This window comes from Pseudonaja textilis, chromosome 2 (genome assembly GCF_049901715.1).
Source record: "Pseudonaja textilis isolate UNSWEBS1 chromosome 2, rPseTex1.2, whole genome shotgun sequence".
In the NCBI taxonomy this organism is placed as follows: domain Eukaryota; kingdom Metazoa; phylum Chordata; class Lepidosauria; order Squamata; family Elapidae; genus Pseudonaja; species Pseudonaja textilis.
The window spans coordinates 88,046,203-88,066,730 of NC_141991.1; the positions used below are offsets into that span (position 1 = coordinate 88,046,203).

At 39.2% G+C, this 20,528-nt stretch overlaps 1 long non-coding RNA gene across 1 annotated transcript; it reads left to right on the top strand.

Moving 5' to 3' along the window:
• The first annotated feature begins 793 nt into the window (after nt 1-793).
• LOC148126958 (uncharacterized) lies at nt 794-20,194 on the top strand. The gene is made up of 2 exons (XR_015741761.1): nt 794-991; nt 19,926-20,194. It is a non-coding gene; the product is annotated as an uncharacterized LOC148126958 (long non-coding RNA).
• The last annotated feature ends 334 nt before the right edge of the window (nt 20,195-20,528 follow it).

The following is a 20,528-nucleotide window of genomic DNA, read 5'->3' on the forward strand; positions in this document are numbered from 1 at the left end:
ATATCTTTCTATCCTGGGTCCTTGGGAAAGACTCAATAGGTGGATAAAAATGCTAAATCCAATCTAAATATCTGTTTGTGTGATAAACCACAGCAATTGTTGCTGTTGTTTATTAAATGTATATGGGGCTTGACTCCTCAGGTCTTCAGATTCATTGAATATAAAAAAAAAATCACAAGGTAACTCAAGCCAGACCAGCGAAGTGCCTTTCTCTCTCTTCAGATTTTGAACTGTTTTGGTTGCAGCCTGCCTGGAGTGACTCCATCCTATGGATTCAAAATAATACTGCCTTCTGAATATTATTTTTCCTTTTGCTTCTGCTGCATTTGTCACTGACTGGGTAGAACTTATCCCCTTCAAGCATGTGCTGGGATAAGAGAACTGGAGAGGAAGCAAATTATTGCAAACAACTTTCTCGAGTGAGTTCATTTACGTTCCCAGGCATGTAGCTGGCAACAGCATCCAGGCCTCACTCCTTTGCCCCCCTCCCTGCCTTCCCTCGGCTTCTCCCCCCCTTTCCTTCTTTCTCTCTCCCTCCCTCCTTCCCAGCGTTAATGACTTCCACATGGGTCTCTGGCATTCTGAGCATTGTCTGAAATCTCCAAATTTAGAAGAAATATGAAAATTGTCAAGCACGCCTTCCTTAGGGGGTAAAACCAACATTCGCTTGAACTGTTGCAGGTCAAGGCAGCAGTGTCACGTGACTGAGCCTTAGCGAATGGTCTGCTCGGGGCTCCTGACAGATGTGGCCGACAGCCATCCAGCATCATCTTTCAGCTCATATAAGGTAAAAGTAAAAGGTTTTCCAGATTTTAAGCAGTGAGGAAAGAGGACCATTTGTGCCAGCCGCTTAAAAGAGAAGTGGTTGACTTGGATATTCCAGTAGCCCCTCTAGAATTTGAACAGATGAAAAAGTCCCCGTCTTCTCCATCCACTCCGTGGGCCTGGCCTATGACAGGTATGGGCAGAGATTTCCACCTGTTGAATGCAGGTATGTTTTTAACTGCTGAACATTTGCAGAACAAAATCTCTTCCTCTCTCTCTTTCTCTCTCTCTCTGTCTCTCTGTATTTCTTTGTCGCTCTCCATCATCTGTGTTAAGTTGGCCTTACAGCATTAGTTACTTATATCATTATTTGGGTAATATGGAATACTCTGATGGAACAAATGGTCTGTGCTTGAATTCTTCTTTCTGTTCTTAGACTATAAATAATGTTACATGCATAAAGTCATTTTGCTTTTAATTTTTCATCACATAACTTTTCAAGGTGGAGGTTTTTTTTTCACCAGAATAGAGGAAGATTGGGATGCCTTTCATGGAAAGGAAAGGAAAATAAAAAAACTATCTCAAGCAATTAGAGCGGGGGGGGGCGTGTATCTGTGTGCGGGAAGCATCTTTATATATATTTGCCAGTCTCCTTTCCTTTCCAAAGTTTGAGAGCTGATGATGGAAACGGTAAACAAAGAAGGTATCAAATAAGATTTATTTCTTCATTTTTAGTAGTACCATGACATGTACCGTATCTCTTTATTTGAGAATCATTATTCTCTTGAGAGTTGCAGAGCACAAGAGAAAGAGCAGAAAGATTTCAGTTAAAAAACTGAAATGGTTTTGATTTGAGGACTGTTAAGCTTACAGCTGCTCCTGCTTCTCACCGCCATCCTCCCAGGCGGTGCACCAAGCACAAAATGCCTACAAAAATTAGTATTGATGTGACCCTGTTCTTTTCAAAGGAAGATAAAGCCCTTCATCTCTGATGATTGCCAGACACTACAAAGGCAGACTCTAAAATGCAGATGTCTCGTAGAGCTGTTCTGGTATTTGTTTGTTCCAGAGAATGTGTTCCAGGCTGGAAAATAAAAACCAGAAGTATTTCCAGCCGAGACTGTCCTCCTCACCTCCCACACTGCAGTGGAAAAAGGCAATAGATCACTATGTCTTCCCAGGGGCTCTGTTGCCAAGGTGGAGCCAACCTAGAGAAGAGGTACTGCTAATGTTAGAGCAGCAACAAGCTTCACAGGCATTAAACAACCCAGTGGGGAAAGTGTCTGGCTTTGTCCATTTGTGTCACCACCATCCCCCTGCTCTTCTGGTAATGGCATCCAAGCCAGAACCAGAAGTGGAGATACTGACTGTTCAACGCATCCCTGAATAATCAGCCAGCCAAATTTTCTAGCAGAAAGGAAAGATATTTCATAGCAAGGGATTCTGTTGTTTACTGTGTTTCGTTTTGATTTTTTGCTCTCGACAGCAACATTTTAGGGGTCCTTGGTTGTCCTCTTCCAGATATTTCATTACCCAAACTAGAGAACGTCACCGGTGCTAGTTATGATGTTACTTAGTTTGGTTAATGAAAAGTTTGGAAGAAAATAACCAAGCTCAGAGGGCACCAAGGACCCCTCATTTCAATCCTGAACTACAAATATTCTCCTCTATCATCAATGTTTTAACATGCCGGTGGACATTAAATATGTTTTGTTGTTGTTAATAGATCAACGCAATTCTTTCTAGAGCATCTCAGATACACAGCTACCTCTCTGCTCACCACCTTGATATCTGGTCACTTTCTTTCTTTTCTCTCTCATTAGAATATAGGTAGCAATATGAATAGTATTGATGTTTCTTTCAAAATGCTAATAGCTGGTAGGAAAAATGTGGTATCAGGATTTAGAGCACTGAAGCCAAAAATAGACAGCTGACGAGGAGGGAATTCTTTTCTTGCTGTATTGAAATAAAAACATGCACATACATATTCAGCTTTCCCAAAGCAATTATTTATAGGAAAGTCTGTGTGTCTAGACGGGGTACAATGTTAAATAGTTCCTGGAGAGAGTAATATTTCCTTTCCTACTTGTGAAAATGGGGTCTGGAAATCATTTAAGTTTCTTTCCCCCATCCTACTTTTCTTTAAAAAAAGAACAGCTTATAAATCACATTTACAACTTTAAATGGTTCAGAAAACTATTCCGATTCTGATGAAAATCAAATAAAAGGCCTCCTCGTTTTCCTCGACTTTTCCAAAACAACATTTCAATTTATCCTTCTTCATAAAATGTCATGGAAGAAGTACAGATGTACTTCCCAAGACTGAGTGACCCTAATCATTATTAGTCCTGTTTAGCTATTTCTTTTCTTTTCTGTTCTTTTTTTTTTTTAATGTAGGGAAGCAGCCAAGAATTGAGCATATATGACTTTGCAAGACCTTTTAAATCAACCCTGGGTGTGAGATTTCATAGGTGTGAAATCAGAAATGATTTATGATTGAATTCAAATAATATTTTTAAGCTCATAATGCAGGAAAGAAAGTAAAAGTTGACATAAGTTAGCCTCCTTCAAGCTAACAGACAATGTTCACCAGTTACTGCAGTTGTGCTTATATCTGGAAGACATAAGGCTGGGGAAAGCTGCTGTAGCAATAATTATGAAAATGCTCATAGGTTTTAATGTCTTGACAATTTTTTTTCTGTTTTGAAAATATTAGCCTAAACACTGACTATAGAATGCAGCCATCCACCTCCTATGGAACAATTGTCTTCATATTTTATGATCTGCATTGTGGCTCAATGGAAGACAATTGCATCTCTCTGACCTTTCACTGCTGTGATGCCCAATCACAGATATTGAGGTTAGGTCCAGAATTTGTTTCAAATACTGGAGAAAGGAGCATGGATACGAACCTACCTTTTCATATAATTTGGAGCATATAACCTTTTTTTCAGCATTTTATCTTTTTTAAAGAAAGTTTTCCTAGGCTATAATAAACTTTATGTCTGAATCTATTCATTAGAATGGATACAATGGTGTTAACTTACATTGTACCAGAGATAGTGCATGTATTTCTAAAGGACAGTGTAACTTCATTTTACTACACTTTATTGGTGGAAGAGTTGCACCGACCATTACCAGTATCTGGGGATGGGGGCTATTGTCGTAAGTGATAAGAAAGGTACAAAAAACCTTTATGCAGAATTAGTGGTGCATCCACATGTGGCTGAATCCCAGAAAGATATGAATAAAATTGCAATCTGAATGCCTTGGTTTCACAAGATTGTAAGTGAAGGCAATATGATTCTCCTTGTGACTGAGCTGTCATTGGAAAACATTGGAAAACATTGCTCATGTCCATATTCTTCAAAGGTTATGACTGCTATTCCATAGTCTGGTACCACTGGCTTTTGCTTGGGCTGAAGAGTCAAATAAAATATGTTCTAGTATACAGGCAGTCCCCAGCTTTTGAAGAAGGCCCATTCCTAAGTTGTCTTTAAGTTTGATTTGTGGGTAAGTCAGAACAGTTATTTAGCATCAGTTAGTCAAATGTGTGTATTAATATATAGTATATATTGGCCTGGTGCTGGAAAGGATTTGATTCTATTGCTGGGGGGGAGGGTGCGTTACTACTGGAGATAATTTCTTGAAATAAACATCAAAGGAGGTTTGGACAGAGCTTATCTTTTCTCATCATAAATTGACTTGTAACAGCTAACGCTCTTAGTAACTATCCTGTAAACTTGATGAAGCTCTCTATATCGAGATCTTGCGCCTCTAACTTTGCCATCCTGCTTCAAAGAAACCAAAGATTCAGCTAACTTTTTGATCAACAACATTTTTGGTTCTGGAGTTTTTGGGTCCCCCATCTTCATAAATTGCTAGCATCTACTACTCTATTCTCAGTGGGTCAGTTCTTCAGCATGGGAGTTGAGTACATCATTTTCACAAATGTCTAATTGCACTTGATTACCAATATACCAAACACAACTTGTCTGACTCTAGCAATGCTGTCAGCTGTAAATTCTTGAAAAGCATGTATAAACCGGGGATACAATTTGTTCCACACTCCTTTCATATTTGGCTGCTTTGCTTCAACCCCAAAATCAGCAATAATTTTGATGGGATCATAGATGTTATAATTCCATCACCTCTTCTCATCATCTTGTGTAACATGACATTGTAGAAAGCCCACCATGAATATTGGGCCTTAATGAAGGCTATGATTCCCTGATACATTGGCTGAAGTAGCAGTATGGTGTTGGAGATAAAAATGTGACCCTTACATTTGTGTGAAAGTCAGCTAAAGTGCTTGGATGTCCAGGTGCATTGTCAAGCACAAGGAGAATATTGAGAGGAATATTCTTGGCCAAGCAATACTGTTCAACAATAGGGACAAAATGGTTCAAGAACCAATTTTTAAAAGATGGTAATTGTAACTGAAGCTTTTACATTGGCCTTCCAAGGAACAGGAAGAGATTCCTTGATGATATAGCAAAGGGTCCTTAGATTTAAGAAGCAATACACAAAGACTTGAGCTTGCAAATCCTGGATATGTTACTCCCAATAACCTTAGCTTATCCTTTCATACCTAATGCCCTGGTCCACTTTCTTTTCCTCTTTCAAAATGTCCTTTACCAAATAAGACTGTTTCTTCTTCATTAGGTATTTAGTCTGTCAAATAACTTCCCTCCTCAATACTTTTTTCAGCAAAATCATGTGCCGCACTTACATCAGCACTCCACCTTGCACTTCAATATTATGGAAATTTGCCTTCATTTTGAAAAGATTGAACCAAACCTTATTCACAACAAAGCATCACAAAATAGTGCGTGCATTTGTTATTATGAATGGTTGTATGTAACTAAAACGTTCAATATAATAGCTTTATAGCAGTCCTTTCGTAAGTGGAAGTTGTCTGTAAGTTTAACCTAGGAAATGGCTAGCTTGGGACTATTGGACAGCAAAACACAGCCAATTCATCTAATAAATAGATAAGAATAAAATGTCAGCCAAAAAGAAGAATGGAACATTTGAGCAGCACAGAAGAAGGAGGGGTTCTGAGAGACATATTATCACGTTTTTGGCAGGCTGGATTTTCTGAACTAAGATAAAGTAAGGCTGGAGAAAGCAGTGGCTCTGACACAAAAAGGCTTGAGGAATTCCTTAGATGCATTAAGTCTGTCTTAGATGAAATTTGCTTAAGTTTGAGATCGGCAAGGAGAAGAAAGGGAGTTCTGGGTGCAAGGCCCCATAGACAGGGTACGAGAATCCCTTACAGCTGGTTATATATCTTCTCATTGGCCAGGCTGCCAAAGCTCCTGGAGGAAACTTTAATCAAATTAAAAGAGCTAGAAGTTTTCTACCTGTGCTGCAATGCTGTGGCTTGGGAAAGGCAAGGTTCAGCTGAACTATTTTTAAAATATATTTCATTCTTGCCATTTATTTAGCAATTTCAAATTTTATGACAATATATTGCCATGTTTTTGCTTCTGTTCCTGTATTTTCTCTATACCGCTATGGTAAATTTGTTCCAAATCTGTAAACATTTGACTTAATGAAATTAAAATAAATGGATTGCTTTGCACTGAGATTCAAGAAACAGGACTGGAAGAAGAAATGATCCATTTCCTTTGTCTTCCCCCTAATTCACATCAAATTTGGTCATGGGTGCTATTTCAAACAACTTGGAGTCTGGATACTTACAAAGATTTAAGAACAAATTGATTCTGCCAACACTATTGTGTTGAAAGAGAGGGTCACACTGAATATTTGGATAGAATTTTTTATTCTTTCTTCTGTCCAGAGGGATCAGCAGGTTACCTAAAGATTTGTCACTGAAGTGAGCAAATAACTTTCCATTAGATGAATTTTTCTCAGAGTTCTTAAGAACGGCCATGCTGACTCAAGAATTCCTGTCGGGGGAAAATATTATATGTAATTCACCTACTTATGTCTCATAAAATAAAGGTCAGGATTTTCTGCCAAATCTCTGATCCGCAGTTGGTTAGCAAGGATGTGAAGCTCTTCGTTGTCTGCTAAATACAGCAGATAAAGTTCTCCAAAGTGCATTGCTGTAAAACAGCAAAGCAGAGCTGCCTTTCTTTAAATTAAACTATTCTGAGGTAGCTAACAGCCACAAAAGGAGCTGTAGTGACATGGGGCCTGAGGCTAATTTTTTTTTCACCTTTTAATCATTCTTTTAATGAGGAGGGGGGTTGACATTAAAATAAGTTATTGAAAAGCTCATAAAGCCTACCAGAGTCTTAAGACACTTGTTTTATTTCTTTGTTTGCCTAAAACACAGAGAATATCCTGCTTTCTTTACTCAGCAGTCTGGAGGCATGATCCTGCGCAGTTCCAATGCTCACAACCAAATTACTAAAGGACTTCAGCAGAGGTTGTGGACTGAGGTTCTGGCTATTTAAAAAGTGCTTTGGAGAAACTGTTGGTAGATGGATAAAAGGGCCAGGAACTTTCCAGATTGGCATACACCATTGTTCTCTATTTACTCTGCTATGTAGACACGACACTACCCTTAACAAACTCTGCATATACGGTTCTGCACAAACAACTTCAAATGAGCTTTTTACAGTGTCTTATCTGTTGCACTTCCTCCCTCCCTCCCTCTCTCAGCTTCTTTATGTGCTTTCACTTTGGGGCTCATTTCTTTCCCAGGGAGGAGGATGGGAAGAGGGGAGAAAAATCACTTTTGGCTTCCAACGCTTTTGTCAAGCTGCCTTCCCTGGCTTTGCTCTGTTTTCTGCAAACTGCAATCCTTCTCACCAGCCACTTCACTTAACAGATGACTCTCTGGGGTCCTGTTGCTCCTCCTGGATCTCCACCTGAAAATCCCTTCTCCTGGACCCACAGTGTTGCAAGTCCACAAAAAAAAAAAAAAAAAAAAACCTCCAGGAAGGCCCAACAACCTTCTCCTCCATTTGCTTAACGTTTCTGCTCTTTAAGCTATAAGACAGGCGTATCTGCATCCATAACGTTCTAATTGAGTACAAAACTCTCAGTGTTTCTGAGCCACTAAACCTGGACTTGACTCACAACCTGCCCCCTGACCTTAGGATCAACCCTATAGAAGCGACTGAGGGCAGGTCTCAAAATCAAAGTGATCAGCATTGCCACACACAGCCTTATTTACGATAAGGCTTGGCGGGGGAGGGTAGGTTCAATACTTACAGTTGAATGGTCCTCATTGTTTCCTTTGGTTCTGGATTCTTCCTACTTATTTTTAAGGCTGATTCTTCACACTGCTTTCTGTGGGCTTCTTCCATTGGACAAATGTAGAAGAATTTGAAAGCATACTTCAATCAGCTCCAACTATTCTTTGTCCCCTGGTAAAACATCAGAGTTCTCTAATGTTACACTAGCTCTACTTCTGTTGTGCCTCAACCACAGCTTTCTCTTTACGCTTGAGAAACTTTTCCCTTCCTTGCTCAGTCTTTTCCTTTCTTTCTTTTTGTGAGCACCTCTCTGTTTGCTTCTCTCCCGGCCCCCTTCTTATTGGCTAATTGGCTAATTAGCTGTCAAAATATGGGGAAAATTGTGCCGGCACATAACAAAAGAGATGATAAGCACCCCGTCAATAATACCTTTTGTGACTCCTTTCATTGCCATCTGAGCAGTCACCGAAAGTAAAATGTGTGTCTTACACAAAATGTATGTGAGAACCTGCTTCCCTGGAGAACCTCTCACAAGATAAAGGTATGCTAGAGTGCTACAGTGCCTGTCTTTGTCAGACCAAAGGTTATTCCTTCCATTTACCGTGGCTGATATTTCTACCATTACTGCATTTTGGAGATTAACAGAAAATCTGGATCTGGGACCCTTTCTAGGTTTGTTTAGTTCAGGTTTGCGCTTTATGGCCAACCTTGCCACATAATTTTTTTCTCCTTCTCAGATCCCCACCTTTGCTCCTTTTATTAAACTACTGTGTTCCTTTTAACACGGTTTTCTCTATGGATTACTCACTTTCCTCTTTCTTAGGAATTTCTCTATTTACTTTTGTTGTTAATTGCGAAGCCGTGTCCAACCCTTCACGACCCCATGGACAACCTTCCTCCAGGCCTTCCTGTCCTCTACCATCCTCCGGAGTCCATTTAAGCTCACACCTACTGCTTCAGTGACTCTATCCAGCCACCTCATTCTCTGTCGTCCCTTTCTTCTTTTTCTCTCAATCTTTACTAGTCCTCTTCCAATAGCAAATCAGGCTTTCCTGGCGTCTTTCATCCTGCAGGTGCCTAAACAATCTTCATCCATGATTGCATATCTCTGCATAGGGCTGTCCTACTCAAAACTATAAAGTTCCTGGCACAACTTGTAGCACTGTTCTAATATCACTGGGTAGCTTTTCTATGGTTGTAGCCTTGACTACCTCATTCTGCAAGTCAAGTCCAAAATTCTCTGATACTTTCTTAAACTACATGTAGGCATTCCCTAAATCTCTGCCCAAACATATACTTTGTGACTTTATATTTCTGCCAAGTTGTCTCAGGCAGGTAAACTCTTAGGGCTTTTCTAGAAAGTTGTGTTCTAACCTAGCAGCTCATTCCTGTTCTGGCCACACATGCATGCAGTCGCACCCCAAAATCGACTTGTGTAAAAAGAATTGTGAGCTTGATTTTGGTGTCAGTTACAAGTTCTGAATTCATAATGTGCCTTAACTGAACTAATTTGAACTAGGGCTGTGATTAGTAAACTTTGGGATTCCAGTACAAGGGGAAGTACATCCCTATTTATTGCTGTCTACTCTTCCCACAAGAAAATTGTGCCATTTATGGAGAGCTCTCCCAACCTCCCTGAAAAACACAGTACTGGCATCATATCAGACCATATTCTATCATTACTCAGAAGAGTTCATTTCTGTTCCATCATCTATTTATGGTCATTTGGGGAGGCCTTTTCAGTCTCTTCCCATATATAACGCTGCCATTTGAGCCAAGAAGCAGTTACAGGAAAGCCAGCAAAGTTTAGTCTTAGTTTACCTATTGCCCATTAAAGGAAGTGTTTTACAAATAAGAATTGTAACCATCCTCCCGCTTGCCCTTCTCTCCCCTGTTCTTTCAAGCAGAAACTGGGATGATGAAAAGAAGCAACCCTCATAGGGGTGGGGGAGAGGGATCAGATTCAACCATTCAAACCAAATCAGAATTGGCATCTAGAATATTTACTGATCTCAAACCCAAGACCACCATGCTTGTTTGAACAGAATATTGTTCTGTTTGTCCCACTGTGGCCTTATTGACAAACTGGGATCTATAAGCCTGAACTAATAAGATCTGTTATATCCTCTACTTGTCTTTATGTATAAAGGACACTATTTATGACCCAGTCCCCCTGGTGAAACCATTTTCTCTACTTTTCTATTTTGTATATTTGCCTATTTATTGCTATTACTATGCATCCCTGCCAATTACAACTCCTTCACTGTTAATACTACTTTAAATTCTCAAGGGAGAAAGGTGAATTAATGCCTTGCATTAAGTCATTGCGTACTTATTACTTACCAATATCATTTCTAAAGCATGGAAAACAGGAACCTGTTTCTATGTGTTTGTCAGTGTAAAATACTGAAAAAAATATTGAGCGGGGAAGGGAGAGAGAGACAGAATGAAATATATAATATCAGTGTCATTTGTTGAATTATGGAATCTCTAAGGTTGAAATATAGCTTCACAATCTTTCTCAGTTCAGTATTTGTGTGTTCGTCTATGTTCTTGCCAGAATAGAAAAATGTTATTTGGATTTGGTTTTTTGTAAAGTCCTGATCCTAGAAGAAGAGCTTTCCCATGAGTAAACTATATGCATCTTGTCTCTATATATCAAGACTCCTAAAAGTTGGAAACTTAAATCGAAACCATTTCTTCTCCTTGTTCTGTAACTTTGTGCTATGTGCTTGCTGCAATAGAACGCAGGCAATGTATTCACCTAGGGAAAAACACTGAGGGTTCATTTAACAGAGAGCAAACCCCACTCCCTTCTAGCACTGAAGATGTCACTGGGTTGTCCATTGGAGATGTCATCTTCAAGCAAACAACCAAACTCAGAGATCACCAAGGACTCATCTTATGTCCAGTCTTGGCAGCCACAGTCTTTCCAAGTGCAGGAAACTGGGAGTCACATGGATTTTATCAGGATTGCTCTGACCTTCTCCAGGGACTTCCTTTCACACTCCCCTTGTTCTTTTGCTCAGTCTTTGGGAACAGATGGAGGTCACCAATCAAAAAGAGAACAGTCTTCCCCAGTGGACCTCCTGATGTGAACTGAGCCTTACTGGGAAACAAATCTTGCTAACTATTTCCTTTATTTTAGGAATGCAATATGTAAACAAGCAAGAAATGTCGTTTATAGACACCCCAGTTCACATGCTTCAAAACTAGAAGCCTTCTTGGTTTCTAGTGGTTGGTTTCTAGTGGTTTAAATAGGGTTTTTTTCTATTTCTAAAATAAAGAATTGTTATAAAAGCAGAACTCTGATAAGCAAATCCCATTTTATCATATATGTCAATAAAGGCACTCTAGAATTGAATTCCCCCCTTATTTTCATCCATATGAAAGGGTTCTCCACAATAATATGTCAAAAGCACTTCAAATATAAAATGTGCATCTCTAGGATGTACTTTCTGAATATTCCTGCTTTGATTAAACACTTACTCCTTTTCCAATGGAAATGGGTGTAATGAAACGCATACATGCACCACACATGCAAACACACACTAGTGGATCTCAAATAACTGCAGACAAAATGTTTGGTTTCTTTGTATTAAAACACTAACATCAATAAAACCATGTCTTTGTCAACACCTTTAGCTAAGAGACTTTATATAGTCCAAACAACTGAGGTACAATGGAGATTTTAAATTGTCCAGGATTTTAACATTCTCCAGGATTCAGGATATTTTAAATGACAGTCCACTCAGGTAGATAACTGTGGGAATATTGAAAGAGCGACAAAAATAAGACTTTTTTTTTTGGAATGAAGAGAATCAAGCAAATAGAAAAGTGATGAGAAAAAAAAATTACACAGGAAGGAGCTGTCAGTCACTGAAAGCACATCTTGTCCTTTACTGGATAGTTGGGAACTGCTCTCATCCTTTTTCTTGTTCTAAGATCAGCAGTTCTTCCTTTCTGGTCCTGCTGCCCCATTTATGTTACAGAATGCTGGCTATGGAGTATGACATTTAGCCCTGGGTTAAATACAAGGTCAGTCCAGAAGCAGCAGGACAGAAAAGCTTCATTTTTTTCTCTGACAAGTATTTTTTTTTCCTGCTGGATCATCCCTTCCCTCCTCAATTTCATACACACCCCTATTCCCTACTATGGGTTTAAGATGTAGTTTTACTGTCATAAGCCAGCATATAGTTATCTATGTGCTGCTAAGTAGTTTCTGTCTGGGTCTGGGGTTATACCACCAAAGTAGCTAGAGTGAATGTTAAACCCTTTTCTGCCACCAGTGCTGCTTTCTGAAATGACTAAACTTACCTCAGTGGTGCTTATTCAAAAGGCAACTGGGCTTTGCTTTTCCTTGAAGATGTTCAACTTATCATCCATTCTTCTTCTCTGAAGAAGCTTCTTGGATGAGAAGCGAAACATCTTCAAGGAAAAACAAAGTCCAGTTTTCTTTTGAAAAACGCACTTTTGGGACAACCATGACCTGGATGACTGAGAATCTCCATAGACATTTGACTAAACTTTCATTTTTAACTGAAGGATCTATCAATGTAAACACTTTTACTCTAGGAGGCAAAGCTAACGTTGTGTATATCAGCATATAACATATGCTATCAAAATATGATATATACTAGGCTGAATCTCCATTTTAGTTTCTCTCAGACTTCCTGTTTCCAGTTTCATTAGAGCTTGTTTCATAAACTATTGTCCAAATTTAAGATATGTGAAGTGTCAGATTAACATATTGGGTTAGGAGGTCAGGCTTCCCAATCGTTCTCTCCACCTCATTGTTCCTCATAGTTCTCCATCAGTGATTTTCCATGGGTTTGCTATCCACATGAGACACCTCAGAAAACAAAAGAATGAGGAGCATCTTTGTTCTTCACTCCAATGTTTTCTCATTCTCCACTCCTTGCTTTTTATACGATCCACAATTAATAAGGGATGGGCATCCTGCAGTCTTCCAGCTGTTGTTACGACTGCCATTTTTGGTTAACCATCCCTGCTATATTTTCACACCCTAAATCCCTGAACTTCTTTCTCCAAACTGAAAAAGAACCGTTTTCTTTCTATCAGTTTTGAAGTGGGATTTGGATGAAATGTGCATTTTGCCATTTACATTTAACCATATATATTTTAACCTGACTATTCAGGTGTGTGTGTGTGTGTGTGTGTATGTATGTATGTATGTATGTATGTATGTATGTATGTATGTATTTCTCCTTTTTCGATGAAACTACATATGATCTATCACATTGCATGCAATGCATTCAGTTTCTTTACAAAAGTAAAAACGTTTTTTAATCGAAACAATGAAAATTCTATACAATGCCGACTGCCCGTTTTTGAAGGAATAATTACAGAAAACAACTACATAAAATATTTATGAATCTATCTGCACAGCCCTGACCCTCATATTAAATAAATAAATATATAAATAACTCATCAAGTTCACGTCACATCCCTTGTTTATTTACACAGCACTAGGTGTCTCCTCAACCTCAAGTTCACTGCACATTGTTTGACATTAATTTGGTCCTGTATTTAAAAGAAAATCAGAGAGGGAAGCTGCCTTTGATGTTCAGCAGAGAATGCAGTTTTTGATCACAATGCTAAAACAGAGTGTCTGGTCCCAGAAATTGTGTGCAAATCCTGATGATGGCAAGGGAAAAATGAAAAGAAAAAGGGGAGCCAGTATAGCATTCATTGTTTCCTAAGCACTAGTTCCAAATTGCATCCTCTTTCCATCAAGGCTGTGAAAAACCCGCTCTTTGTTCTTAGCATTACGGTTTATCCCAAAAAACTCAAGGAGGAGGAGAAGCAGCAGCTACGTCCCTCTGGGCCCCTTGGCTAAGCCCCAGGATGGGAGATCTGGACTGTGCAGCTCCAGGAATCTGCCATTTTGACCATAAAAGGGCAGGCATTTCTCAGCTCCTTCAGGGAGGATGGGAAAGGAAAAGGCAGAGCTATTTATAGTCCTTCTAAGGGTCTGGGCTTGAACTCAGGGTTAATCAGCCTGCGACTGTGGGACTTGATTGGGATCTTGCTTTGTTTTCTCATAAGCATTTGATCCGAAACCAGAAACCGTGGAGTAGAGCAGGAGGCTGATAAATAGTGCTCTCTAACCCTGTTTCCTTTGACTTCTGAACTCCTGAGTTTCTAGGATAGCTTTGCATGGCATTTTTATCCTTCTATGTTAACACACCAATGTAGAATACACTGGGTGTATACTAAACCTCAGGCCCCACAGGCAAGTTATTCTTACGTGACATTTAGTGTTCAAAAATGGGTTGCTATTTTCTTCTAAACACTTCTTTACTCGTTTGGTCCATGACTTTTGAACATTTGTAAACAATAAAAGATTTTCTCTGGAAAAAAATATTAATTAATAAAACATGTTGCGATTGGCCTATGGGGCCTAACTTTTGGTACACTCTGTATGTAGATGTAGAAGCACCTCTTCCAAGGAACAAATTAGAAGACGTAAGCTTTTGCGAGCTGCAGCAAAATTCATCAGATGCATAGAGTGGCTAGACTGAAGTAGGATTCAAACTGGGGGCAATTCAGGACAAGACAGGTTTGTTGTTCAGATGCAGATTACATGCCTAAAAGGCATATGCATATAAAATTTAGCATGTGTGTGATCCCATGCAACATTTCAAATTATGCATCCAATTCTTTCCTGATTATTAGTTTTGAGTGCATAAGCTTGCATATCATAGTTACTCTTGGGGAGTTATGTGGTTTTTTGCTCATGTATCTTTGCCCATGTATAAAAATATCTGAAGCAACCTCAGATTGTTGTGACAAATTGCTAAATATGAGCTTGTATAGTTCCTCCAATTAGAATAAGACAGAATTCTGTTTTCAGTTGAAATGCTATAAAATGACGCTGGAATTTAGAATAAAAATTTATTCCTTGCCTTCAAGCTCAGGGCTAGAAAATGTGAGCAACAGCAATCCTAACCTAGGGCTGCGATCTAAATTGATAAGCAACCAATCCCAATAATTGGCCCTCTTAGTCCTTTGAAGTGAGAAGCAATGCTAGCACGCTTAACCAAGGCTCACTTACTTAAGTGGGCTTACAGATATAGCAAGCCAATTGTAGCATGGGCCTTCTTTTGCAAACCTTAAATCCTAACTTTTCTTTTAGTAAGGGCCAATGGCTCAGGAGTGTGCCTCCTTATGCCCCTTCTGATTTTCCTAGCCAACCATGTTGTGTTCACACTAGATTTTTCACTCTATCCGTGGTTGTGGTTGTTTTTGTTTGCACCCCCTTATTTGGCTTTAGACAGTTGTCAGGGCCTACTGTACTCTTCCTTCTATACCTTAGTTGGACTGCCAATCTTGGATCTTGATTAACTAGCCTCATTCTTCAGTCATAGCAACATGTCAAACCTGAAGATTTATTCAGGAGGCAAATGGGGGAGGCTATGACACCATAAGACAAATAGATAGTTCTTGTTGGATATTGTGAGTTTGCCCCTTTCTAGCTTTCTAGGTTTTCGTCACTTTCTTGGAAGAAATAGAATTTAACCACTGTTTCAATGGAACTGGGCTGAACCTCCTTTGCACTAATCTTCGGGATGAACGTTTGCAATTCTTGTAGAAGTTGAACTTGTGGAAGATTAGGTAAATGAAGGAGGGAATGGCAAATGTCAGCCACTTCCTTCTCCTGGATCTCTGATTTTGGGGAAGAAGAGTATTAAACAGGGAGAAAAATCAAACAATATGCAGTTGTACATACAGAATAGTCACGTTAATAGTATTTCATTAGTTTAAGGCAAATTAAATGCAAATTGTTATATTAAATTTTACTTTGTCCTAACTAGTTCATTTTTCTGACCTTGCCTGGTGTACCATTGAAAAACAGAATGTGCCTTTCAGTAGAGGATAACTCATATTTTTGATGTATCCTTAACCTATGCCAATGCCTATTTATCAACAATTGGCCTATTCCTCTATCCACTCTCTAAAGCAGGGGTCTTCAAACTTGATAGCTTTAGGACTTGTGGACTTCAACTCCCAGAATTCCTCCTCCAGTCATGTTAGCTCAGGAATTCTGGGAGTTGAAGTCCACAAGTCTTAAACTTACTAAGTTTGAAGACCCTTGCTGTAAAGGCAAGCAATATGCAGATTTATTTGAGTACCAATATTCCTAATATTCCAGTGTTGCTTCTCCCTATCTTTGTCATCTTTTGGACAAACAGATCAGCTGACTTATTTGCTACCAAAAAAAGGCACTCTGCATATTATAATATAAATGAACAGAGAGATATGACACGCATCAGCTCCCCACTTGCCTCTGAGGTGTTTCAGTGAGTGTATTTAGAAAGCTGTCACTATTTCACTAGGTGTCTTCATTTGTGCAAGAGGACTGAAATGCATTGATCTTCTCTAAAGTTGTGCTGATGAAAGCGTTGGGGCTACATCTCGCATAACTTTTAAGTTAGGAATACAGCTTAAGCAGATGGTTTAAGTTTGGGAGAAGCTGAGACAGGCCAGCCAGCACTATGTTCTCTCTTCCCATGGCGACTTGCTGCAGCAGCAATTCATGAATTTCACAAGGCAGACACAACGTTCTACTCAGAACAAAGGTTCCGTTTATAGTCGCCATCTTGAGCAGAAAAATGAGTGCCCATCTTTCCCACAGAATGCGGAGATAACTGTAGGACTATTTACAAACTATCTCGAATGTCCTCAATAATTTTCCCACCCAGCATCAGAACTGGAATGACTTCCCGAGGGATGCTTCTGCTCCAAGTACTGTAGGATGCCCAGCCGCACTCCATTCTAAGGGAACGCGGGGATAATCCATCCATGACTTCAACTTCCCAAGGGCAGGCAGCTGAGAACTTGATTTGGGCCTGGGATCAAGGGAGTGTTTGTTTTTCCATAGAACCTTGTGGGTTGCATTCATGGCCAGCTTTGAGGGAGGGATAGGACGGAATGAAACAGGAACAGTATCTGAGCCAAATTCTGCTGAACCTAGAACAAGCTTATAATATTAGCTGCTTTCTGTTCGGAGAGTTTTGAAAGGGGAAAAAAAAAAGAGAATCAATTGGGGGGTCTTTTAAATTTCATAGGTCTCACTGCTACTTATGCTCTTGGCTATCCTGAATGTAGATAAATACGGTCTCTTTCTTTTTATTTTTCCATTGGTGACCTGGTTCAGCAAGACCTTATTTTGGTGTCATGGTTTATATTATACATTTCTATTTAATGGAACTTTTCCAAAAAAAAATTGACAGAATTTCCACTTCAGGTGATTTAATGGGTATGGAATCTGCATATAAGGGGCAAGAGCAAGGGAAACATGCTAGTTCTATGTTCAATCCCTTGTGTCCATTATAAAGCAACTTAAGAGTTGCTTTGCAGTATGAGATGGACAGCACAGTTTGGTATACCAGTTAAGGAGCCAGGCTAGAAACCAGGAAGGTATGAGTTCTGAACCTACCTTAGGCCTGAAAGTCAGCAGGGTGACTTTGGGCCCGTCACCTTGTTTCTCAGCCCAAAATCACCTCACAGTGTTGTTGTTGTAGGGAAAATAGGAGGAGGAATTATGTAGGTTCAGCACCTTGAGTTATTTTATATATTTAATAAAGGCGGGATACAAATAATAAAACAAAAGTAAAAATATATAAATTTAATAAACAGATAAATACATTAATAAATAAAATGACTACTGGATGGCTCCAAAGTAATACAGAGAATTCTAAATCTTTGGTGCTATTTAGTGTTTACCCGGATTTTCCAAGCCTTTGTTGGTTGGTTTGCTCATTGGATTTATACTCTGCCATAGTCAATAGATCCTCAGCAACTTACAATGAATAGAATGAAATAACCATTTAAACATTTACAGCAGTAGTGTTAAGTGCAATAACTAAATAAGAGACAGTGAAATAATAAAAGCGGTGCAAGAATTTCACTGGATCGCTTTTCAGATGAACTAATTTTAGTTAGTATGATCATGAAAATGCTCTCTGAATTAGTCATTTTTAATAGTTTCCTAAAGGTCATTGTTCCAAAGCAATGGAGCTGCTAAAAAGAAGTAGAGCATTCCCTGCCTCCCAGAGTATAGAATCATTCTGGGATGTTTTCCTACAAAATCTGATAAATTGAGCCAATATATTTGGGAGAAGCCATGACTTGAAGAGGATTATGGTTCAATATCAGCATTTTAAATCACTCTTGAAAATTGATCAATAATCAGTGCAGAGCCTTACATATTCCAAATGTTGGGAGCCAGTAGCTACCTGATCCGATACAATCTGGATCCGCTGTGGTTTCCAAGCATTCTTCAAGTGTAGTCCCATGTAAAGCAATAATTCAGTCAATAGGTGATAACACTTGAATGAATTATTTAGCTAGGTCTTCTGGCACCAGGTAGAGTTGAAAAAGTGCACTAGCTAAAGTTGGGCAATTGTCCTCCTAGTCACGTCCTTCACTTGCTGTTCAAACAGGAGCAGATGGACCACCCAATTGTGAACATGACCTTTCAAGGGCAGTGCCTGCCCCTCCAAAGATAATTCTAGTGTCAGCAGAGAACCCCATTATATAAACAATGCTTCTACCTTTCTGGGGTTCCATGCTCATCTGTTCTCTTCCATCCAGATCTTTCCATCCTCCAAGCACAGGGACAGCAACTGCCTGTATGGGATGATGAGATAAACTTGGGCATCATCAGCATTTTGATGATGCCACACCCCAAAGTTTTGGATGACTTTATCCAATTGGCTTCACATAGTTATGTCTTCTGGAGATTGTATATTGGGGCAGTGCATATTGGGGCAGTAACACCATTTAGCTGTCAGAGCATCAAAGGAACAGATCAATTCCTTCTTGCCAAAAGCACTTTTTCTTTGAAAAGCAGTTCTTTCTTGGGGGAGGGGGTGAGAATTATGCATTAAAAAGCCATTCTAAGGGGGGAGGGGAGAAACCAATTGCCCAGAAAATAAAACTGTGACTCACATTATCCCTGGATTCATTTTATCAGCAAATCTTTAGTACAGATTCTGTTGGTAATACTTTGGACGGATCCAAAAACACCAGTTACTGGAGGGGAGAGAAGGAGAACGGGAGCAAGTCTAATAGCTCATCCGATCTTGTGTTTCACAGCATAATCGTACATTTACAAGTATTGAGTTTGAGGAGGCTTATTCCCAAATACATGAATATAGTCTGCAAATTCATATAAATTGAAGCTTTTCATACATGGACCAACCAGCTAATCAACCTGTTTGTAGACTTCACTTCATATTACTGTGGAAAATTTTGGGGTTTTATCTATAGTTTGCACTATATATTACTATTTTGAAATATTTATGTCTATCAGTTACTATCATGTTACAAATAAATAAAGGTTTTATATTGAGAGACAAATGTGTCGCAGCGGTTAGTACTAGAGAAAGCAATAGGGAGATATTTCTTCTTCGCTTGCTGAGTACATTTCTGGTGGTGATGGGGCATATGCTTCGTTCATGTAGAGTTGATGGGTTTCTGTCCTGATCCAATACAAATAGTGACTGATTTTTTTTTAAGGACTAAAAATTGGGAATAGAGCTGGTCCAACCTTCTAGCCCTCAAAAGTACTTGAAATAAGTAGCTCCATGTCTAGTTCTGACCACAATCCAGGCATTTCTTATGTGAAACTGATGAGGGTGACCAATTACCTCACATCTATGTAAACAACATTTTCTCCCATAACTTCCCAAAGATAGACAATCTATTGTCAAGCTCAACTCCTGCTGCAGTCCTCCATCATGCAGTCTTGAATTGCCCTTTAATGTCATGTTGCTTTTTAAAAAAAAAAAATCCAATGTTGTCAATAGTCCTAGAATTCCCAGGTTGGCTGTATTAATACCAAGACTGTCTAGTTGGCAATATTCAGAACAAGTAAAGAAATGGTGACTGATATAAGGGAAGGTAGTTCTTTTCCGATTCTTGGTGATTGACAGTTCTCTTCTCTGTTTCTTACAGGAAGGGCTCTGACATGTGGATGAGAGGCAGAAGCTTTGTGGGGAAGAGTGGAGAATCAGCCTTCAAAGGAACAGAAACAGAGGAACAGAAAACAAGCTCCATTTACCTGGTCACAGGAGGAGGAGGAGGGCTGTGACTGGGGTTTGCTCAGAACATTACTTTCATTCAGTTATTTTTACTTCATATATTTTAATAGAGCATGAAGCCAGGGTATCATTGTTCATAGGCTAATTGTTGAGATGCAATAGGTAATGCTGATCTTGTTCCCAGATATTACTTTTATTTTTGCTTGGGTCTTTTTGTATGCTGCTCATATGAACACCAACAAGCCCCTCCATACACTCATGCTGAACTCATACTTTAATATAAAGATATACATATTCAGCACAGTCTATTCATCTTATATGAGCAGCTTTGTAGTATAATTGTTTGAGCGTGGACTGGGTATAATAAATATCCTGTTCTGATCAAACTAAAAAAGTGAACCAGATATCAGAGGTTGGGGAAGTGCTGTAGTTATTTCCTAGTGTATAAGCTTCCTTCTTTCCTAGACATATACCTTCCTAGCAGAAGACTTCTAAGTAGGATCATCTGACTGTAGTC